Source organism: Arachis duranensis, chromosome 8, assembly GCF_000817695.3.
Source record: "Arachis duranensis cultivar V14167 chromosome 8, aradu.V14167.gnm2.J7QH, whole genome shotgun sequence".
Classification (NCBI taxonomy): domain Eukaryota; kingdom Viridiplantae; phylum Streptophyta; class Magnoliopsida; order Fabales; family Fabaceae; genus Arachis; species Arachis duranensis.
This window is the reverse complement of record NC_029779.3, coordinates 23,076,292-23,083,591: the sequence shown is the minus strand read 5'-3', so window position 1 is coordinate 23,083,591 and position 7,300 is coordinate 23,076,292.

The window sequence follows — 7,300 nt, the reverse complement described above, 5'->3', positions numbered from 1 at the left end:
CAGAGAGAATAATAGAACCTCTGAAAATCCCTCGAGAAGAGGAGAAACCTCACAAACCCGAGCTCAACCCATTACCACCATCTCTGAAATATGCATTTCTGGGAGAAGGTGATACTTTTCCTGTAATCATAAGCTCTACTTTAGAGCCATAGGAAGAAGAAGCACTAATTCAAGTGCTAAGGACACACAAGACAGCTCTTGGGTGGTCCATCAGTGATCTTAAGGGCATTAGCCCGGCCAGATGCATGCACAAGATCCTATTGGAGGGTGACGCTAAGCCAGTGGTTCAACCACAAAGGCGGCTGAATCCAGCCATGAAGAAGGTGGTGCAGAAAGAGGTCACTAAATTACTAGAGGCTGGGATTATCTATCCTATTTCTGATAGCCCCTGGGTAAGCCCTGTCCAAGTCGTCCCTAAGAAAGGCGGCATGACAGTAGTCCGTAATGAAAAAAATGAACTGGTTCCTACAAGAACAGTTACAAGGTGGCGTATGTGTATTGATTACAGAAGGCTCAATACAACCACCAGAAAGGATCATTTTCCTTTACCATTCATAGACCAGATGCTAGAAAGACTGGCAGGTCATGAATACTACTACTTCCTGGATGGATATTCAGGTTATAATCAAATTGCAGTAGATCCCCAGGATCAAGAGAAAACAGCATTCACATGTCCATCCGGAGTATTTGTATACAGAAGGATGCCATTTGGTCTGTGCAATGCACATGCAACCTTTCAAAGGTGCATGCTCTCTATTTTCTCTGATATGGTGGAAAATTTCTGGAAGTCTTTATGGATCACTTTTTAGTATTTGGAGACTCATTCAGCTCCTGTCTTGACCATCTAGCACTTGTTCTAAAGAGGTGCAAAGAGACTAACATGGTTTTAAACTGGGAAAAATGTCACTTTATGGTGATTGAAGGAATTGTCCTTGGGCACAAAATTTCGAACAAGGGAATAGAGATGGATCAAGCTAAGGTAGAGGTAATTGAAAAATTACCACCACCTGCCAATGTTAAGGCAATCAGAAGCTTTCTGGGGCATGCAGGATTTTATAGGAGGTTTATAACGGATTTTTCAAAAATCGCCAAACCTCTAAGTAATCTACTAGCTGCTGACACGCCATTTATCTTTGATAAGGAGTGTCTGCAGGCGTTTGAGACTCTGAAAGCTAAGCTGGTCACAGCACCAGTCATCTCTGCACCAGACTGGACATTACCTTTTGAATTAATGTGTGATGCCAGTGTCCATGCCATTGGTGCAGTGTTGGGACAAAGGCATGACAAGCTTTTGCACGTCATTTATTATGCCAGTCGTGTTCTAAATGACGCACAGAAGAACTACACAACCACAGAAAAAGAGCTACTTGCAGTGGTTTATGCCATTGACAAGTATAGATCCTATTTAGTAGGATCAAAAGTGATTGTGTACATTGATCATGTTGCTCTTAAATATCTACTCACAAAGCAGGATTCAAAACCCAGACTCATCAGATGGGTGTTGCTTCTGCAAGAATTTGATATAGAAATAAGAGACAGAAAAGGGACATAGAACCAAGTAGCAGATCACCTGTCCTGAATAGAACCAGTAGAAGGGGCGTCCCTCTCTCTTACTGAGATTTCTGAAAACTTTCCGAATGAGCAACTCTTTGCCATCCAGGAAGTGCCATGGTTTGCAGACATTGCAAACTACAGAGCAGTGAGGTTCATACCCAAATAGTACAGTAGGCAGCAATCAAAGAAATTGATCACAGATGCAAAGTACTATCTTTGGGATGAACCATATCTCTTCAAGAGATGTGCAGACGGAGTAATCCGTAGATGTGTGCCTAAAGAAAAAGCACAGAAGATCCTCCGGCACTGCCATGGATCACAGTATGGAGGACATTTTAGAAGTGAGCGAACAACCACAAGAGTCTTTCAATGCGGCTTCTACTGGCCTACTCTCTATAAAGACTCCTGAGTGTTTGTACTTAACTATGACAGTTGCCAAATATCTGGCAATCTACCTCACAGTTATGCCATGCCTCAACAAGGGATCTTGGAGATTGAGTTGTTTGATGTATAGGGTATTGACTTCATGGGGCCTTTCCCACCATCATACTCAAATACTTATATTCTGGTGGCAGTGGATTATGTATCCAAATGGGTGGAAGCTATTGCAACACCCACTAATAACACTAAGACAGTGCTAAAATTCCTCCAGAAACACATCTTCAGTAGATTTGGTACCCCTAGAGTATTGATCAGTGATTGGGGCACTCATTTCTGCAATAAACATCTTTACTCTACTTTGGTTCGTTATGGAGTTAGTCACAGGGTAGCCACTCCATATCATCCACAGACAAATGGGCAAGCTAAAGTCTCTAACAGAGAACTTAAAAGAATTCTGGAACGAACTGTAATTAACCGTAGAAGGGATTGGGCAAGAAGATTGGATGATGCTCTGTGGGCATACAGAACAGCATTCAAGACTCCCATAAGAACTTCTCCATACCAGCTTGTGTATGGAAAAGCCTGTCACTTGCCAGTGGAACTGAAACATAAGGCCTACTGGGCAACCAGGTTCCTAAACCTTGATGCCAAGTTAGCTGGAGAAAAACGTTTGCTCCAATTAAATGAGCTAGAGGAATTCAGTCTCAATGCTTTCGAAAATGTAAAAATTTACAAGGAGAAAGCAAGAAGATGGCATGATAAGAAACTGTCATCCAGAGTCTTTGAGCCAGGGCAGAAAGTTCTGCTATTTAATTCTAGGCTCAGATTATTCCCCGGGAAATTGAAATCCTGGTGGAGAGGACCATATGTGATTACAAGTGTGTCACCGTATGGATACGTAGAGCTTCAGGATAATGATTCCAACAAAAAGTTCATTGTTAATGGACAGAGAGTTAAACATTATCTTGAAGACAATTTTGAGCAAGAATGCTCAAAACTGAGACTTGATTAAAGCTCAGTAATAGTCCAGCTAAAGACAATAAAGAAGCGCTTGGTGGGAGGCAACCCAGCCATTTACAAAGTTTATTTGTTAATTAATTGATTTTTACAGGTATATGTCAATTATCTTCAAGGTAAAATAGCAATTGCTTGAGTTCACAGAGTTATAGAAGGATTCAAAGGATAAAAACAGCAAAAAGAAGTTCACTGGTGCGAAAACACCAGTAAGAGCTGTTTTGGGCATTCAACGCCAGAAAGAAGCACCTTCTGGGCGTTCAACGCCAAATTTACAGCGTCCTGGGCGTTCAGAAAAACGCCCAGTGACAAAGGAGCTCCTGGCGTTCAACGCTAGAAAGAAGCAACAGCTGGGCGTTGAACGCCCAGGAGAAGCTGCACATGGGCGTTAAACGCCCAAAACATGCAGCGTTTTGGGTGTTTAACGCCAGGATGGTGGGAAGGAGGTAAATTCGTTTTTACTTCATAATTTTTTAAATTTTTTACGTTTCAAATCATGATTTTTTGCATAAACATGTTATGAACTCTCATCCTTTAATTCCAAAAATTTTAATCCTAATTTCTAAAATCCCTTTTTCAAAAATATCAAATGTATCTTAATACATAAACACAAATCTTTTTCCAATCCAATCCAACTCTTTTTCAAATCTTTTTCAACTTATCATATCTTTTGAATTTCGAAATTGCCTCTCCCTCTACTCCTCTCCTTTCCTTTCTTTTGCTTGAGGACAAGCAAACCTCTAAGTTTGGTGTGATTTGCCATGATCACTGAGCTAAAACTCATCAAGATCATGGCACCTAAGGGAACAGGAAGAGCAAGGATGTGACTTGAAGGAAATGAAGCGTCAAAAATTATCTCTTGAAGGATCAAGCACCCCACAGACTAGAAGAACACCCACTTCCCAAAATAAAGGTTGTTGAGTCCTAATCTTTGCCTTAACTCTGTGATAACTGTTCTTATTATGAATCTACCTTAGAAGCTACATATTAGTAGTAGTAATTAGTATCTCTATTTTGACTTTATTTTCAATTAAGTTATAATTTATTTTTCTCATCATCATCAAACATGAATAAAATAGTAGATTTTTAGAATAAAGAGGCAATTTAATTTTTTCGAGTTCTTAATAAGGAAAATTCTAATTATTTATATATGGTGGCAATACTTTTTGTCTTCTGAATGAATGCTTGATAGTGCATATTTTTTATATTGAATTTTATGAATGTTAAAAAGGTTGGCTCCTGAAAGAATGATGAACAAGAGAAATGTTATTGATAATCTGAAAAATTATGAAATTGATTCTTGAAGCAAGAAAAAGCAGTGAAAAACAAGCTTGCGAAAAAAAAGAAAGGCAAAAGAGGTAGAAAAAGCCAATAGCCCTTTAAACCAAAAGGCAAGGGTGAAAAGGATCCAAGGCTTTGAGCATCAATGGATAGGATGGCCCAAGGAAATAAATCCAGGCCTAAGCGGCTAAATCAAGCTGTCTCTAACCATGTGCTTGTGGCATGCAGGTCCAAGTGAAAAGCTTGAGACTGAGTGGTTAAAGTCGTGATCCAAGGCAAAAGAGTATGCTTAAGAACTCTGGACACCTCTAATTGGGGACTTTAGCAAAGCTAAGTCACAATCTGAAAAGGTTCACCCAATTATGTGTCTGTGGCATTTATGTATCCGGTGCTAATACTGAAAAACAAAGTGCTTAGGGCCACAGCCAAGACTCATAAAGTAGCTGTGTTCAAGAATCAACATACTAAACTAAGAGAATCAATAATACTATCTGAGTTCTGAGTTCCTATGGATGCCAGTCATTCTAAATTTCAAAGGATAAATTGAGATGCCAAAACTGTTCAGAAACAAAAAGCTACTAGCCCCGCTCATCTAAATTAGAATCTGAGCTTCACTTAAAACTCTGAGATATTATTGCTTCTTAATTTCTTTTTATCCTATTTTATTTATCTAGTTGCTTGGGGACAAGCAACAGTTTAAGTTTGGTATTGTGATGAGCGGATATCTTATACGCTTTTTGGGAGTAATTTCATGTAGATTTTAGCATGTTTTAATTAGTTTTTAATATAATTTTATTATTTTTTAAGCAAAAATTATATTTCTGGATTTTCCTATGAGTTTGTGTGTTTTTCTGCAATTTCAGGTATTTTCTGGCTGAAATTGAGGGAGCTGAGCAAAAACCTGATTTAGGCTGAAAAAGGACTGTTGATGCTGTTGGATTCTGACCTCCATGCACTCGGAATGGATTATTTGGGGCTACAGGAGTTCAATAGGCGCGCTCTCAATTGAGTTGGAAAGTAGACATCCAGGGCTTTCCAGCAATATATAATAGTTCATACTTTGTGCGAAGATAGATGACGTAAACTGGCGTTCAACGCCAGTTCCATGTTGCAGTCTGGCGTTCAACGCCAGAAACAGGTTACAAGTTGGAGTTCAACGCCAGAAACAGGTTACAACCAGGCGTTCAACTCCAGAAACAGTCCAGGCACGTGAGAAGCTTAAGTCTCAGCCCCAACACACACGAAGTGGGCCCCAGAAGTGGATTTCTACACCAATTATCTTAGTTTACTCATTTTCTGTAAACCTAGGTTACTAGTTTAGTATTTAAACAACTTTTAGAGACTTATTTTGTATCTCATGACATTTTTAGATCTGAATTTTATACTCTTTGACGGCATGAGTCTCTAAACTCCATTGTTGGGGGTGAGGAGCTCTGCAGCGTCTCGATGAATTAATGCAATTATTTCTGTTTTTCCATTCAAACATGCGTGTTCCTATCTAAGATGTTCATTCGCGCTTAACTATGGAGAAGGTGGTGATCCGTGACACTCATCACCTTCCTCAATCCATGAACGTGTGTCTGACAACCACCTCTGTTCTACATCAGATTGAATGAGCATCTCTTAGATTCCTTAATCAGAATCTTCGTGGTATAAGCTAGAATTGATGGCGGCATTCATGAGAATCCGGAAAGTCTAAACTTTGTCTGTGGTATTCCGAGTAGGATTCTGGGATTGGATGACTGTGACGAGCTTCAAACTCGTGAGTGTTGGGCGTGATGACAAACGCAAAAGAATCAATGGATTCTATTCCGACATGATCGAGAACCAACAACTGATTAGCCGTGCTGTGACAGAACATTTAGACCATTTTCACTGAGAGGATGGGAAGTAGCCATTGACAACGGTGACGCCCTACATAGAGCTTTGCATGGAAGGAACTTTGCACTTTTGCATGAGAGGAAACATTATGTTACAGGAATTCAGAAGACAAAGCATCTCCAAAACTCCAACATATTCTCCATTATTGCACAGCAAGTAATTATTTCACGCTCTTTTATTTTTTAGTAATCCAAACTGATAATTATAATTGATCTCCTAACTAAGAATAATAAAATAACCATAGCTTGCTTCAAGCCAACAATCTCCGTGAGATCGACCCTTACTCACGTAAGGTATTACTTGGACGACCCAGTGCACTTGCTGGTTAGTTGTGCGGATTGCAAAAGTGTGATTGCAATTTCGTGCACCACTTACCTCTCATCGGAGGATCCGACCCCGTTGGCTCACTCACATCCAAAGTGAACACATGACCTGGTTGCTGATTCCGACCCATGCTCAGGTTTCCCCTACAACGGCAGTTATTGGCTAGGTGTCCAGGCAGCCCATAAGTATAACACAGACGATTCCCCCTTGATGAGCGGATAATTTGTATGCTTTTTGGCATTGTTTTTAGTATGTTTTTAGTATAATCTAGTTAGTTTTTAGTATATTTTTATTAGTTTTTAGCTAAAATTCACTTTTCTGGACTTTACTATGAGTTTGTGTGTTTTTCTGTGATTTCAGGTATTTTCTGGCTGAAATTGAGGGTCCTGAGCAAAAATCTGATTCCGAGACCAAAAAGGACTGCAGATGCTGTTGGATTCTGACCTCCCTGCACTCGAAGTGGATTTTCTGGAGCTACAGAAGCCCAATTGGCGCGCTCTCAACGGCATTGGAAAGTAGACATCCTGGGCTTTCCAGCAATATATGATAGTCCATACTTTGCCCGAGATTTGATGGCCCAAACCGGCGTGGCAAAACAGCCTCAGAAATTCCAGCGTTAAACGCCGGAACTGGCACAAAACTTGGAGTTAAACGCCCAAACTAGCATGAAAGCTGGCGTTTAATTCCAGAAAAGGTCTCTACACGAAAATGCTTCATTGCTCAGCCCAAGCACACACCAAGTGGACCCAGAAGTGGATTTTTACGTCATTTACTCATTTCTGTACACCCTAGGATACTAGTTTACTATTAATAGGATCTTTTGACATTGTATCAAGAACCTTATGACCTCATGACACTTTTACAC